At 38.3% G+C, this 16,219-nt stretch overlaps 1 long non-coding RNA gene across 1 annotated transcript in view; it reads left to right on the forward strand.

Annotated features, from left to right (window-relative positions):
* Positions 1–857: 857 nt before the first annotated feature.
* Positions 858–16,219, forward strand: part of LOC128657370 (uncharacterized) — a 44,125-nt gene continuing 28,763 nt past the window's right edge. The window contains exons 1-2 of the long non-coding RNA XR_008402105.1: positions 858–892; positions 12,229–12,312. This is a non-coding gene — a long non-coding RNA (uncharacterized LOC128657370). The remainder of the gene's footprint in view (positions 893–12,228; positions 12,313–16,219) is intronic.

Genomic DNA, 16,219 nt, shown 5'->3' on the forward strand with positions numbered 1-16,219 from the left:
CTAATCAGAGAGGTGAGCACTGCTGGGAAATGTGACATACCAGTGTCAGGGCAAAGTGATGCCCTTTACTGACTTATTTGGCCTTGTGTGTGCTTTTCTAACTTCTGTCTGTGTCTCTGCATGTTCTCAGTAACTTCCCCCTCCCACAGCAGAATTCATTGGGGAATTGGGCATTATACCAGCGCCAGGACACAGTGTCTTCTGTCTGTGTCTCTGCATGTTCTCAGTAACATTATCCTGGCTCTGTCAGTAAAAAGTGTGTAATAGAACCAGTCCCTGTATCAACACTGAATGAGTTGTGTGTGCTTCAGGTGCCTATAAAGTGTGAAGATGTTGCCTTGTATTTCTCTATGGAGGAGTGGGAGTATATAGAGGGACACAAGGAGCTTTACAAGGACGTCATGATGGAGACTCACCAAGCACTAAGGACTACAGAGTTCCCAGGAAACGATAGCTCAGGTAACGCTGTGTAGTAATAAATATCACACTCAGGAAATGCACAGACAGACAGAGTAAATCTCTAGTGAATTAGTCATGTGTGAACTAATGAGCTGTCTGATTATAAACAAAGTTTATACCCAATATAAATATAAAGACATTTTTAAAAGTGTTAGGCAAAACGTTTATCATGAATATTAAAGCAACTTTGTATTAATATTTTTGTATGCAATAATGTACTTCTGTAACAAAATATCAGGAAAGGCAAGTCGCATTCTTAGGTTGTGAGCGCATTGGCTGATATTAAAATGTAGGTTTATCCACGGCAGATAATCTTTATAAAAATACCTTGTACATTTTGTCAGGATTAGCAAAGGAAACTAATTTTATTCTGTTTTAGAACTAACAGGTCACAGTGATGAAAACCGTGATGAAAACACAATATTCACTGCAGGTGAGAGATCTATGGCAGAAGCTGCTATTAATGTTTTCTTAATTTATTTCAAAATTCAGACTCTGAAATGATTAAAATTTTACTAATAATTATCAGGTAGATTACGAGTTTTGTGTTCGTGTTTTTAACGCTGAAAAAATGGCCATTTCAGCGTTAAAACAGCAACACAGCCATTACAAGTATTGACGGTATAGATGTACCGTAAGCCTTTTAGCCTTTAACGCACTTGTAAAAATTATGTTTTTTCATGGGACTTCCATAGCGCTGCCATTACAAGTTTTGAGATGAGGCTAAAAACCTTGCGTTACACCGTATAACGTCAAGATCCGTACCGCCATCTGAGAGCAGTTATGAGTTTTACGCAACAAAACTGTTACATAATACTCATAACTAAACTGTTACAAAGTACACTAACACCCACAAAATTACCTATTAACCCCTAAACAGAGGCCCTCCCGCATCGCAATTACTATTTTAAAGTTATTAAGCCCTAATCTGCCGCTCCTGACATTGCCGCCACTAATAAAATTTATTAACCCCTATTCCGCCACTCCCCGACACCGCCGCCACTATAATAAACCTTTTATCCCCTAAAACGAAAGCCCCCCACATCTCAATAAACACATTTAAACTAGTAACCCCTAAACCTAACGCCCCCCCTAACTTTATATTAAAATTACAATATCCCTATCTTAAATTTAAATGAAAACTTGCCTGTCAAATTAAAAAAACTAAGTTTAAACTAACAATAAAACTAACTACCAATTAAGAAAAGAAAACTGAAATACACATTAAAGTGAATGTAAATTTTGATGCTAAAGTGCCCGGTTTTTAAAAATTTGATTAAAAACAGGGGGACTTTAATTCATCAAAATTTACATTTCACTCCTGTTGAGAGAAAAAAACAACTTGCCGTTTAATCTTCACAGCAGCTCCAGCTTCCTCCGGTCATTGCAAGACATTTCTGACGTCAGAAATGATGGATAGGTCATCCTCCAATCAGGGCTTCCCCCCGGGGGAATAAGTGTCTGATTCAACGCCGTGATTGGAGGAAGCCGGATTCCTCATTTTAGACCCAGGAAGAGGCTTTGCAACGGGCGGAGAAAGCTGGAGCTGCTGTGAAGATTAAAAGGTACGTTTTTTTTTTGTTTTTTTTCTCAACAGGAGTGAAATGTAAATTTTGATGAATTAAAGTGCCCCTGTTTTTAATCAAATTTTTAAAAACCGGGCATTTTAGCATCAAAATTGACATTCACTTTAAAAAAATCAATCCTAACACTACTATAAAAATTACAAAGTATCTAATTACAAAAAATAAAAAATACTAAATTACAAAAAATAACAAACAAAATGATCAAAAATAAAAAAGAATGGAGGGCGGAGCCAGCAGGCGATGAAGAAAGACGTGCCTTACATGAGCTCCTGTAGCTGAGACAATTAAATCTTTCTTTTTCCTGGCAAGTTAGAGATTTTTATGCTACATTTTCTTTTTATTAACTATACCACGTTACACAGAGCAAATGGAATGGAAGTCTAAGGCAAATACCTAGCAAGCGAACGACACAAAAGTACTTACTGAATAAGTTGAAGAAAGAAAGCTGGGAAGTTGAGCAGGCATGGCTGACTGTAGATGTCAGCTCTTTATACTCATGTATACCGCATGAGTTAGGCTTAAAAGCTGTAAGGTACATTCTTGGTATATACAGTACATACCTAGAGGGTCTAATAGACTACATTGTAGAGGTGTTAAATTTTCTATTAACCAACAATTTTTTTCAATTCAATGGTGAATATTTTATGCAACAATGCGGCACGGCGATGGGGGCAAAATTTGCCCCATCGTACGCGAATATATTTTTAGGATGGTTTGAATCGCAATATATATTTTCCATCAATAATCCTTTCTTAAGCCACATTGTTATGTATACTAGGTATATAGACGATTTGTTGTTTATATGGAGAGGAAGGAAAGAAATAGCACAGGAATTTCTCGCTTATCTTAACAATAATGACTATAACCTTAAATTTACTTGGGAATATCAGAAGAAGAGTATCAAATACCTAGATATTAGTTTGTCATCAGATGAGACACAGAAAAAGATAGTTACGGAGTTATACAGAAAGGAAATAACTGGAAACACAATTCTACGCGCAGACTCTAGTCATCTAACACATGTCAAAGCAGGAATACCAAAGGGTCAACTGATACGCATCAGACGCAACTGTTCAACAGTACAAGCCTATGATAAACACTCAGATGAACTGATACTAAGACTAGTGGATAGAGGGTACAACATCAATAAGCTCAAAAAGATTCAAAGACAAGTACGAGATATAAATAGAAAATCATTACTGAAAACCAAGAAGAAATATAATCATAAAAAACAAGAATCAAATAAACATAAAGGAATTAATTTCATTACTACATACAGTAAGCAGTTTAGAAAAATCACAAATATAGTAAAAAACTATCTAAACATATTGCAAACAGACACTAAACTTAACGAAATTATGTCTGAAGGCTGTCGCTATATAGCCAGAAGATCTCCCACACTGGGAGATAGATTGATTGAATATGTATATACAGAATCAGACAAAAAACTTACAAAGGAACACTGGCTTAGTAAAAAGGGATGTTTCAAATGTGGACATCATCCATGTTTAACATGTAAATACATAAAGACAGGGGATTCCTTTAGCTCTTCCAGCACACAAAAGATATACCAAATTCGGTATCGCTTAGACTGTACATTGAAGTTTATAGTATATCTCATTACATGTTCTTTATGTAAAAAACAGTATGTAGGGTGCTCTGGCCGTATGTTAAAAGACAGGACCAGAGAACATATAAATGATATACAGGCAGATCCACCAAGAACTAGGGTAGCGAAACACATCAACATGCATCCTAACCCTGAAGCAGCTTTCCAGATACAGGCTATAGATTTTATACACAACCCCAGAAGAGGAGGTAACAGGTTTAAAAATGTATTATTCAAGGAGACCAAATGGATATTTTTCCTACAAACAAAAGAACCCAATGGTATAAATGCTAGATGGGATGTAGACCTCTTCTTAGGATAAATTAGGTTAAGATCATAAAAATAACGAAAATCATATAGGTACCTGAAATAAATAAACTAGTTTTGATAATAGGAAAAATTAAAATATACTATAATTTGGACTATTTAGTTAAGAACTAAAATGTAGCAACCTCTGCAAGGTGTTTTTGGTAGTAATGTTAATTTTCCGGAAGTATTTCTATCTTCTTTCCGAAAAGAAAAATAACAAAAAAAGGAAAGAAAATAATACTCACAGAAACACACCATTGAAACCTTCCAAATAAAAAGTTAAATATTGGAGATTGGAATTTATGTTATTAATATATAACAATAATCTATCTGTATGATGATGAGTATTCAATGCAGCCCTAATATATATGACAGAAAAGCCTATAGTCCATTGATTCCTTATTATTCCATGTCCTCTCTTATTCTTGTAATTTTAAATTGTATATTTAGTTTTTAGAGTTACCATGAGAAAAGTGTACAGTTCCGCTCTAAACGATTCTATATACTATTTTGTTATATACTTTACTAAATAGAATTGTGGATACAAAGTTGCGATAATTATTGAAACAGTTCAACTATATGGCAAGAAGTTCTACCTAGCAACAGTTGAGCAGCAATACTGTCCCTTTTATTATTGGTTAAACTATGTACTGAAGCGAGGCTTCCGTTTTTGTGAATGGTAGTCACGTGATCAGAGGGGTGTGTATAGGTTAGCGGTTTAGACTACTCTGTGAGTCACTATTGAGAAAGCTTCAGCGAAACGCGTCTAGTGACGCAACAGTGGGAGTTGGAGGTATTTACTAACAGTACACAGTACTACTACTAAGAACCCGATCCAGGTCTGTAAAAGTTTGTTTTTTACTAAATGCTTAATAAAAGTTACATTTTAATCGACTAAAACTGGATGGGACATTTGTCTTTCTAAATGGGAGACTATTTTTGTTGACCGTTATGAGTTTGTACACACACGCCAAACTTTTGATGTTTTTGCTGATGGATAACGAACACCTGCATGAGTGAGATGCAGGTGGGGCTTTTGTTATCATATACTGTGCTGATTTCAAGGGTTGAGCACTGGTGTGTTGTACACTCTGCTGTACCAGGGGTTTGCTTGTTTTTTCTTGTGGCCTGTGTTACTCTGAGACATGTTAGTATTTCACTATTCCACCTCATATCATGAATTTCAATGTATTAAGTAGCATTAAATGGACATTAAACCCATCTTTATTCTTTCATGATTCAGCTAGAGCATGCAATTTTAAACAACTTTGTAATTTACTTCCATTACCTAATTTGCTTCATTCTCTTGATATTCTTTGCTGAAAAGCATATCTAGATAGGCTCAGAAGCTGCTGATTGGTGGCTGCACATCAATGCCTCATGTGATTGGCTCACCCATGTGCATTGATATTTAATAAACAAAGAATATCAGAATAATGAAGCAAATTAGATAATAGAAGTAAATTGGGATGTTGTTTAAAACTGTATTCTCTATCTGAATAATGACATAAAAAGATTTGGTTTAATGTCCCTTTAATGTGAAATCTAATTGTAGATGTTTTTGTTAGTAGGCCAAATACCATGCTCCTCATTGTGTACATGAATGTGTGACATTAAAGGATGTTATATCTCAAATACATATAATACTGGTGTGTGGGATGTTACTCACCAGCATGCTGTGCTGATGTTGCAGCCCCTGAGTCACGAGCCCCTGGAAGTCCACGGACTGCTGTGACGCTCAGGGACCTGCGAATGATCTCCTGCCATTCATTATATTCAGCTTCCTGGGGAGGACCACCGCCTGTTCCCCTCTGGTACATGGCTTCTTGGCCCATTTTCTCCTTCACCCGCCTCTTGCAGTCGTTCCATCTTTTCTTTAGCCCATCGACATTCCTCCTCTGCTGGGCCACGCTGTTGACTGCCTCCTCGACCAACAGCCATGCAGCCTTACGCCTTCGGCCAACTCCTTTGCCCTTCTCTTGGCCAAAGAGGGCAGTGTGGTTCTCCATGACGGCCTGGACTAGCGCTAGATTTTCAGCAAAAGAAAAGTTTGGGCACCTCATGCGCTCATCGTTCGTGGCCGCCTGGCTTCCTCCCTGGGATGTCCCTGGTGTGGGTTCCTCCCTATCCTCTCCCTCCTCCCCTCTTCTATCCCCATGTGCACCCTCTGTCCCTCTTCTGAGTGTGCCTGGTCTTGGGGCAACCCCACTCCCATCCTCCCTTCTGGCTCTCCCTCTCCCAACTCCACTTACTCCCTGACGGGGACCCTGCTGCTCTTCCTGTCCATGATCCTCTCCCTGCACCTCCCCTCCGCCCTAGCTCTCACTGTCATCCTCAAACTACACACACTCACTCCCACTTCAATCACACACAATCACAACCAAACACTCAGCCTATCACACTGTAAAAGATAAATAAAATGTGTGAGGTGTTATATAAAAAAAAGTGTTGTGTATTTTGTATATGTATGTATGCAAAATGTGTGCAATATGTAAAAAAAAGTGTAAGTAAATGTACAGGCTTAACTAAACACAAATCCAAAAATCCGACCTAACTAACTGATGAAATGCGCCTCTCTCATTGCTCTTACTAATTATCACTATACTCACTGTAGTGTGCTGTAGCTCCAAGAACCAACCAAACACACTAAAGAAAATGGTGGCTGCGCATGGGTTTATGTATGGATTTTGAATCGCGTAATTATGTGGCGCATCTTTTAGAACTGGTGGTTATTTTTTACGATTCGTAGCTAATTTGCATCAAACTACTCTTTATTGAGACTTTACGTGAACAAAATACTGGCGTAAGTACTTGCGACGACTAAAATGTGTATTTGCGCACATTTTAGTTGATCGCTGGTTTTTCATACTTACGCCAGTTTAGCATCTGACGGCGCAGTATATTGGATAGCTCGAGTTTGGAGGTGAAATTACGGGCGGCGCGGGTTCCCTCGCTTGCGCCAAAAACTACGCCGTATATCGGATCGCGCCCCAGATTGGCTATTTTACATAGATTATGTGCACCAGACTATCTTAGCTAGCTGGTTATAGTACAAAGCTTGATGCTCAATGGCACCTTCTAAATCAGCAGGGACACTGATTATTCTGGTCCTGGCATTGCCCCTCTAGTTTTTTTTTATCACTATACTAAGATGTTCCCTTAAAAAGAAAACCCCTAAAATAAAAAAACTTATAAGGGTTTATTTGGTAGGGGCATTGCCCTTAGAAGGGCATTTGGTAGGACAGTGCCCTAAAGATATTATAACTTTTACTGCCCAATTAAAAAAAATAAATCTAAAACACAAACTATCCTAAAAAAACTATCATAAAAAAAAAGGGTTGTCCTGAATCCTGATTAGGGCACTGCCCTACATAATGCCTTTTAAGATATTAAAAATACCCAACCCCCAAAAAAACTACAGCTTAACCCCAAAGATGGTACTCGCCAAACTTAAATCCGGCTTCTACTGACCCAGTGTGCCAGCTACATCCGCATCCAATGCATGTGTGTGTGTGTGTGATCTACTAACCCCAGACCCAGTGTGTTCATAAACTATCTGTCTAATCTATCCACCTGCTATTTATCTATGTGTTCATAAACTGACTAATTTATCTGTCTACCTTTATTATCTGTCTAAATCTCATCTATCTGTCTACCTATATTATCTGATTATCTATATGTCTATCTATGTGTTCATAAACTGACCGTCTATCTTATCTATCTGTCTACCTATATTATTTATCTATCTACACACCTTTAATATTTAAAGGGATATTGAACACTAAATAAATGCTAGATAGAATGATGCATTCAAAGAAAAGACTAGTCTGAGAGTAACATGTAGATGTAATTTTTGAAGTTTCATTAGCTGTTTAAATGGTGACAAAATAAGTGTATTAAGTTATAAGTTTCTGGCCTAGATTTAGAGTTGGGCGGTAGCCGTGAAAACCAGCGTTAGAGGCTCCTAACGCTGGTTTTTACCGCCCTCTGGTATTTGGAGTCAGTCAGGAAAGGGTCTAACGCTCACTTTCCAGCCACGACTTTTCCATACCGCAGATCCCCTTACGTCAATTGCGTATCCTATCTTTTCAATGGGATCTTTCTAACGCTGGTATTTAGAGTCTTGGCTGAAGTGAGCGTTAGAAATCTAACGACAAAACTCCAGCCGCAGAAAAAAGTCAGTAGTTAAGAGCTTTCTGGGCTAACGCCGGTTCATAAAGCTCTTAACTACTGTGCTCTAAAGTACACTAACACCCATAAACTACCTATGCACCCCTAAACCGAGGTCCCCCCACATCGCCGCCACTCTATTACATTTTTTTAACCCCTAATCTGCCGACCGCCACCTACGTTATTTTTATGTACCCCTAATCTGCTGCCCCTAACACCGCCGACCCCTATATTATATTTATTAACCCCTAACCTGCCCCCCACAACGTCGCCGCCAGCTACCTACAATAATTAACCCCTAATCTGCCGACCGCACCTCACCGCTACTATAATAAATGTATTAACCCCTAAAGCTAAGTCTAACCCTAACACTAACACCCCCCTAAGTTAAATATAATTTAAATCTAACGAAATAAATTAACTATTATTAAATAAATGATTCCTATTTAAAACTAAATACTTACCTGTAAAATAAACCCTAATATAGCTACAATATAACGAATAATTATATTGTAGCTATTTTAGGATTTATATTTATTTTACAGGCAACTTTGTATTTATTTTAACCAGGTACAATAGCTAAAATAGTTAAAATAATAACAAAATTACCTGTAAAATAAATCCTAACCTAAGTTACAATTAAACCTAACACTACACTATCAATAAATTAATTAAATAAAATACCTACAATTATCTACAATTAAACCTAACACTACACTATCAATAAATTAATTAAATACAATATCTACAAATAAATACAATGAAATAAACTAACTAAAGTACAAAAAATAAAAAAGAACTAAGTTACAAAAAATAAAAAAATATTTACAAACATTAGAAAAATATTACAACAATTTTAAACTAATTACACCTACTCTAAGCCCCCTAATAAAATAACAAAGCCCCCCAAAATAAAAAAAATGCCCTACCCTATTCTAAATTAAAAAAGTTCAAAGCTCTTTTACCTTACCAGCCCTGAACAGGGCCCTTTGCGGGGCATGCCCCAAAGAATTCAGCTCTTTTGCCTGTAAAAACCCCACATACAATACCCCCCCCCCCCAACATTACAACCCACCACCCACATACCCCTAATGTAACCCAAACCCCCCTTAAATAAACCTAACACTAAGCCCCTGAAGATCTTCCTACCTTATCTTCACCATGCCAGGTTCACCGATCCGTCCTCGGAAGTCTTGATCCAAGCCTCGGAAGTGTTGATCCAAGCCCAAGCGGGGGGCTGAAGAGTGACGTCCATCCTCGGGCTGAAGTCTGGATCCAAGCGGCAGCTGAAGAAATCCATCATCGGGCTGAAGTCGGAAGTCCATCATCGGGATGAAGTCTTCTATCAAGCAGCATCTTCGATCTTCTTTCTTCCGGAGCGGAGCGGAGCCATCTTCTTCCCAGCCGACGCGGATCCATCCTCTTCTAACGACGCCTACTAGCCGAATGACGGTTCCTTTAAATGACGTCATCCAAGATGGCGTCCGTCGAATTCCGATTGGCTGATAGGATTCTATCAGCCAATCGGAATTAAGGTAGGAAAATTCTGATTGGCTGATGGAATCAGCCAATCAGATTCAAGTTCAATCCGATTGGCTGATCCGATCAGCCAATCAGATTGAGCTTGCATTCTATTGGCTGTTCCGATCAGCCAATAGAATGCAAGCTCAATCTGATTGGCTGATTCCATCAGCCAATCAGAATTTTCCTACCTTAATTCCGATTGGCTGATAGAATCCTATCAGCCAATCGGAATTCGACGGACGCCATCTTGGATGACATCATTTAAAGGAACCGTCATTCGGCTAGTAGGCGTCGTTAGAAGAGGATGGATCCGCGTCGGCTGGGAAGAAGATGGCTCCGCTCCGCTCCGGAAGAAAGAAGATTGAAGATGCTGCTTGATAGAAGACTTCATCCCGATGATGGACTTCCAACTTCAGCCCGATGATGGATTTCTTCAGCCGCCGCTTGGATCCAGACTTCAGCCCGAGAATGGACGTCACTCTTCAGCCCCCCGCTTGGGCTTGGATCAACACTTCCGAGGCTTGGATCAAGACTTCCGAGGACGGATCGGTGAACCTGGCATGGTGAAGATAAGGTAGGAAGATCTTCAGGGGCTTAGTGTTAGGTTTATTTAAGGGGGGTTTGGGTTAGATTAGGGGTATGTGGGTGGTGGGTTGTAATGTTGGGGGGTGGTATTGTATGTGTTTTTTTTACAGGCAAAAGAGCTGAATTCTTTGGGGCATGCCCCGCAAAGGGCCCTGTTCAGGGCTGGTAAGGTAAAAGAGCTTTGAACTTTTTTAATTTAGAATAGGGTAGGGCATTTTTTTTATTTTGGGGGGCTTTGTTATTTTATTAGGGGGCTTAGAGTAGGTGTAATTAGTTTAAAATTGTTGTAATATTTTTCTAATGTTTGTAAATATTTTTTTATTTTTTGTAACTTAGTTCTTTTTTATTTTTTGTACTTTAGTTAGTTTATTTCATTGTATTTATTTGTAGATATTGTATTTAATTAATTTATTGATAGTGTAGTGTTTGGTTTAATTGTAGATAATTGTAGGTATTTTATTTAATTAATTTATTGATAGTGTAGTGTTAGGTTTAATTGTAACTTAGGTTAGGATTTATTTTACAGGTAATTTTGTAATTATTTTAACTATTTTAGCTATTAAATAGTTCTTAACTATTTAATAGCTATTGTACCTGGTTAAAATAAATACAAAGTTACCTGTAAAATAAATATAAATCCTAAAATAGCTATAATATAATTATAATTTATATTGTAGCTATATTAGGGTTTATTTTACAGGTAAGTATTTAGCTTTAAATAGGAATAATTTATTTAATGAGTTAATTTATTTCGTTAGATTTAAATTATATTTAATTTAGGGGGGTGTTAGTGTTAGGGTTAGACTTAGCTTTAGGGGTTAATACATTTATTACAGTAGCGGCGAGATTCGGTCGGCAGATTAGGGGTTAATAATTGAAGTTAGGTGTCGGCGATGTTAGGGAGGGCAGATTAGGGGTTAATACTATTTATTATAGGGTTATTGAGGCGGGAGTGAGGCGGATTAGGGGTTAATAACTTTATTATAGTAGCGGTGCGGTCCGCTCGGCAGATTAGGGGTAAATAAGTGTAGGCAGGTGGAGGCGACGTTGAGGGGGGCAGATTAGGGGTTAATAAATATAATATAGGGGTCGGCGGTGTTAGGCGCAGCAGATTAGGGGTACATAGCTATAATGTAGGTGGCAGCGGTGTACGGAGCGGCAGATTAGGGGTTAATAATAATATGCAGGGGTCAGCGATAGCGGGGGCGGCAGATTAGGGGTTAATAAGTGTAAGGTTAGGGGTGTTTAGACTCGGGGTTCATGTTAGGGTGTTAGGTGCAGACTTAGGAAGTGTTTCCGCATAGCAAACAATGGGGCTGCGTTAGGAGCTGAACGCTGCTTTTTTGCAGGTGTTAGGTTTTTTCCAGCTCAAACAGCCCCATTGTTTCCTATGGGGGAATCGTGCACAAGCACGTTTTTGAAGCTGGCCGCGTCCGTAAGCACCGCTGGTATCGAGAGTTGCAGTGGCGTTAAATTATGCTCTACGCTCCTTTTTTGGAGCCTAACGCAGCCATTCTGTGAACTCTAAATACCAGCGGTATTTAAAAGGTGCGGCCAGAAAAAAGCACGCGTAGCTAACGCACCCCTTTGGCCGCAAAACTCTAAATCTAGGCGTCAGTGTCTATAAAACAATTCGAGCTGCCATGTTGTAAGATTACCTTCTCTGCTGTGGCCAATTAGGAACAGTTATAAATAGGTCACTAAAGTGTACAGCCCATGGCTGTGTGGGATATAACAGCGTTCTGCTACTACTACCATTTCTTACAGGAACTGAAAAGCTCACAAGTTCAGAATGGAATTACAGGAAAAGGGGACAAAGCAAATAATGAAAGTATATTGCAGACTTCTTTTTATATATGCGATTTATCATTTTATATTGCCGTCTCAAAGTGTTTGTCTAGTATATGTATATTAATAGTCATACCAGTTTCATCGTCATAATGTTTCAGCTACTTCCCTTGCACTTTATCCTTCCTGCAACACCAGGACAAGTCGTCATTTACCTGAAGCAGAATTACTGCCTGAGAATTGAATCCTGCAGAAGAACAATGACTGGCGTAGCAAGAACAGGTGAGAGGTCAGATTTGTTTAAATTCCTTTACTAGTCTTATTTTCTACATCTCTGCTATTATATTAATATCATTTTGTACTTGTTTAATATTTAACCCCTTAATGACCAGCGACGTAACCCTGTATGTCGTTGGTCTTTCTGTGGGGGTGACTATTTCAATGGCACGTTCTTGCCGCGAGACCGTGCTTTTTTAGCAAGCCTTCAAGAGGGCGGGTCTAATAGCAGGGTCTTGCCGCTCACGCCAAGGCCCTCGCTATTATACCCAGACAATCCCTTAACGACCAGTGACGTGCAGGACACAATGTGGTCATTAAAGGGTTAAACTAAGCTACTAGCAGTAGCAGCATCTTTATGGTAGATATTTAAATGGTAGAAATTTGCCATTATTATGTTTGTCAGCTGTTCCTTTAAGGGATATGAGAACCAAAATTTTTCTTTCATGATTCAGATAAAGCATGCCATTTTTAAACAACTTTCTATTTTATTTCTATTATCTATTTTTCTTTGTAATTCTGGTAGTTTAAAATAGCTCAGGAGTATGTGAGTACTAATTTGGCTTAAATACTATTTCACACAAGTACTGTTACAATATCACACTATTTTACTTTTTATTATATTGAGATTTTGATGATCGGATTATCACTGATTCTGTTCACCATATCCTTCTTATATCACATTTATTATTTGCTTTTGGTGTCTTTTGTTGAAAAATAGGGATATAAGGTCAGGTGCCTGCCCATTTCTGGAACACTTTATGGCAGCAGTTTTGCAAGAATGTTATCTATTTGCAAGAGCACTACTGCCATGTAGTGCTCAAGATGTCTACCTAGGTATCTCTTCAGCAAAGAATATCTTTGGAACTAAGCAAATTTGATAATAGAAGTAAATTGGAAACTTTTTTTTTTTTTAAATTGGACCCAATGGGGCATATTTATCAATGTGCAAGTGGACATCATACGAAGTAGCGTATCCTGCCTGCCACACATCGATAAATGGCGACCGCATACGCTGTCTGCATTTATCATTGCACCAGCAGTTCTTGTGATTCGCTGCCAATCGGCCGCTAGCAGGGGGTGTCAATCAACCCGATTGAAATTTGATCGGGTTGATTGCTGTCCGCTGCTTCAGAGCAGGCGGACAAGTTAACTCGGTCTGGGGTTAACTGCCTAACTAGTTCCCCCTATATGTAAGATCTGGACAGAGACAATACTTTCTGCAGGTACAGGGTGGAAACAAAACGGAACTGTACAGCTGGAGTGGGATTATTACCTTTCTTAATAGCATAAGTTTGAGGGCACCTTTATGAGTGTAACATTGTTTTATGTATTATAAATAAAGCGTTGTTTTTATATACTGCACTTAAATCGTGGATACGCTCCATTTATTTCATGTAATTGGCAAGAGTCCATGAGCTAGTGACGTATGGGATATACATTCCTACCAGGAGGGGCAAAGTTTCCCAAACCTCAAAATGCCTATAAATACACCCCTCACCACACCCACAATTCAGTTTTACAAACTTTGGCTCCTATGGAGGTGGTGAAGTAAGTTTGTGCTAGATTTCTACGTTGATATGCGCTTCTCAGCATGCTGAAGCCCGGTTCCTCTAAGAGTGCAGTGAATGACAGGGATGTGAAGGGAGTATTATCTATTGAATGCAATGGTCATCCTAACGGGGATCTATTTCATAGGTTCTCTGTTATTGGTCGTAGAGATTCATCTCCTACCTCCCTTTTCAGATCAACGATATACTCTTATATACCATTACCTCTGCTGATTCTCGTTTCAGTACTGGTTTGGCTATCTACTTTATGTAGATGAGTGTCTTTTGGTAAGTATGTTTTCCTTTTTTAAGACACTCTCCGCTATGGTTTGGCACTTTAAAATGTTTATCTAAATATAATGTTTGTACTTATATTTGCCATTATTCAGGTTTATCAGTATATTTCCTTTTTGCAGACTGTCAGTTTCATTTTGGGAAATGCACATATTAAAAAAAAAAATTATTACCTGAAATTTTTCAAATTGACTTTTTTCTAAATTGCGGGCTGTTAGGCTCGCGGGGGCGCAAAATGCTATAATTTATTGCGTCATTCTTGGCGCAAGACTTTTTTGGCCCGAGAATTACGTTTGTTGACGTTGACGTTTTTCCATTATTTCCGGCGTCTTAGTTGGCGCCGAGTATTTTCACGTAGTTGCGTCATCTATGACGCTCGGGTTTGTTGCTGACGTTTTTGGCGCCAAAAAATATTTTGTCAGTTATGGGCGTCATACTTGGCGCCAGACTTTGACATTATTTAAGTCTTCATGCATTTTTCCTTCTGGTTTCCAATGGCTTATTCTGTTTGCATTTTTCCCCATTCCTGAAATTGTCATATAAGGAAATTGATAATTTTGCTTTATATGTTATTTTTTCTCTTACATATTGCAAGATGTCTCAATCTGATCCTGTTTCAGAATCCACTATGGGAATCCTGCTGCCTGATGTCGGTTCTACCAAAGCTAAGTGCATTTGTTGTAAACTTGTGGTAACTGTTCCTCCGGCTGTAGTTTATGATAATTGTCATAACAAACTTTTACATGCAGAATATATTTCCATTAGTAGTACTCCATTACCTATTGTTATTCCTTCAACATCTAATGCTCAGGATATTCCTGTTAATGTGAGAGAATTTGTTTCTAATTCTATTCAGAAGGCTTTGTCATACCACCTTCTAATAAACGTAAAAGTTCTTTTAAAACTTCTCATAAAATTGATGAATTTTTATATGACCGACAACATTCTGATTTATCTATCTCTGATGAGGATCTATCTGGTTCAGAAGATTCTACCTTAGATATTGACACTGACAAATCTTCATACTTATTTAAAATGGAGTATATTCGTTCCTTATTAAAAGAGGTGTTGATTGCATTAGATATGGAGGAGACTAGTCCTCTTGATATTAAAACCAGTAAACATTTAAATTCGGTTTTTAAGCCTCATGTAGTTATTCCAGAGGTTTTTCCAGTTCCTGATGCTATTTCAGATGTAATTTCTAGGGAATGGAATAGACTGGGTACTTCATTTACTACTCCTTCAAGGTTTAAGAAACTGTATCCTTTGCCGTCTGATAGGTTGGAGTTTTGGGAAAAGATCCCCAAAGTTGATGGGGCTATCTCTACTCTTGCAAAGCGTACTACTATTCCTACGGCAGATAGTACTTCTTTTAAAGATCCTTTAGACAGGAAGCTTGAATCTTATCTAAGGAAGGCTTATTTATGTTCAGGTCATCTTCTTAGGCCTGCTATTTCTTTGGCTGATGTTGCTGCTGCTTCAACTTTTTGGTTGGAAACTTTAGCGCAACAAGTACCAGATCATAATGTATATAGCATTGTAAAGCTAATTCAAAATGCTATTAATTTAATTTTTTATGCCATTTTTGATATCATTAGAATTGATGTCAGATATATGTCTTTAGCTATTTTAGCTAGAAGAGCTTTATGGCTTAAATCTTGGAGCGCTGATATGACTTCTAAATCAACGTTGCTATCTCTTTCTTTCCAAGGTAATAAATTATTTAGTTCTCAGTTGGATTCTATTATTTCAACTGTCACTGGGGGGAAGGGAGCTTTTTTGCCTCAGGATAAAAAATCTAAGGGTAAATCCAGGGCTGCTAATCGTTTTCGTTCCTTTCGTCAGACTAAGGAACAGAAACCTGACCCTTCCCCTAAGGGAACGGTTTCCAATTGGAAGCCTTCTCCAGTCTGGAATAAATCCAAGCCATTTAGAAAATCAAAATCAGCCCCCAAGTCCGCATGAAGGTGCGGCCCTCAATCAAGCGCAGCTGGTAGGGGGCAGATTAAGATTTTACAAGGATGTTTGGATCAATTCAATCCAAAATCATTGGATTCAGAACATTGTTT

Source organism: Bombina bombina, chromosome 4 (genome assembly GCF_027579735.1).
Source record: "Bombina bombina isolate aBomBom1 chromosome 4, aBomBom1.pri, whole genome shotgun sequence".
In the NCBI taxonomy this organism is placed as follows: Eukaryota; Metazoa; Chordata; class Amphibia; order Anura; family Bombinatoridae; genus Bombina; species Bombina bombina.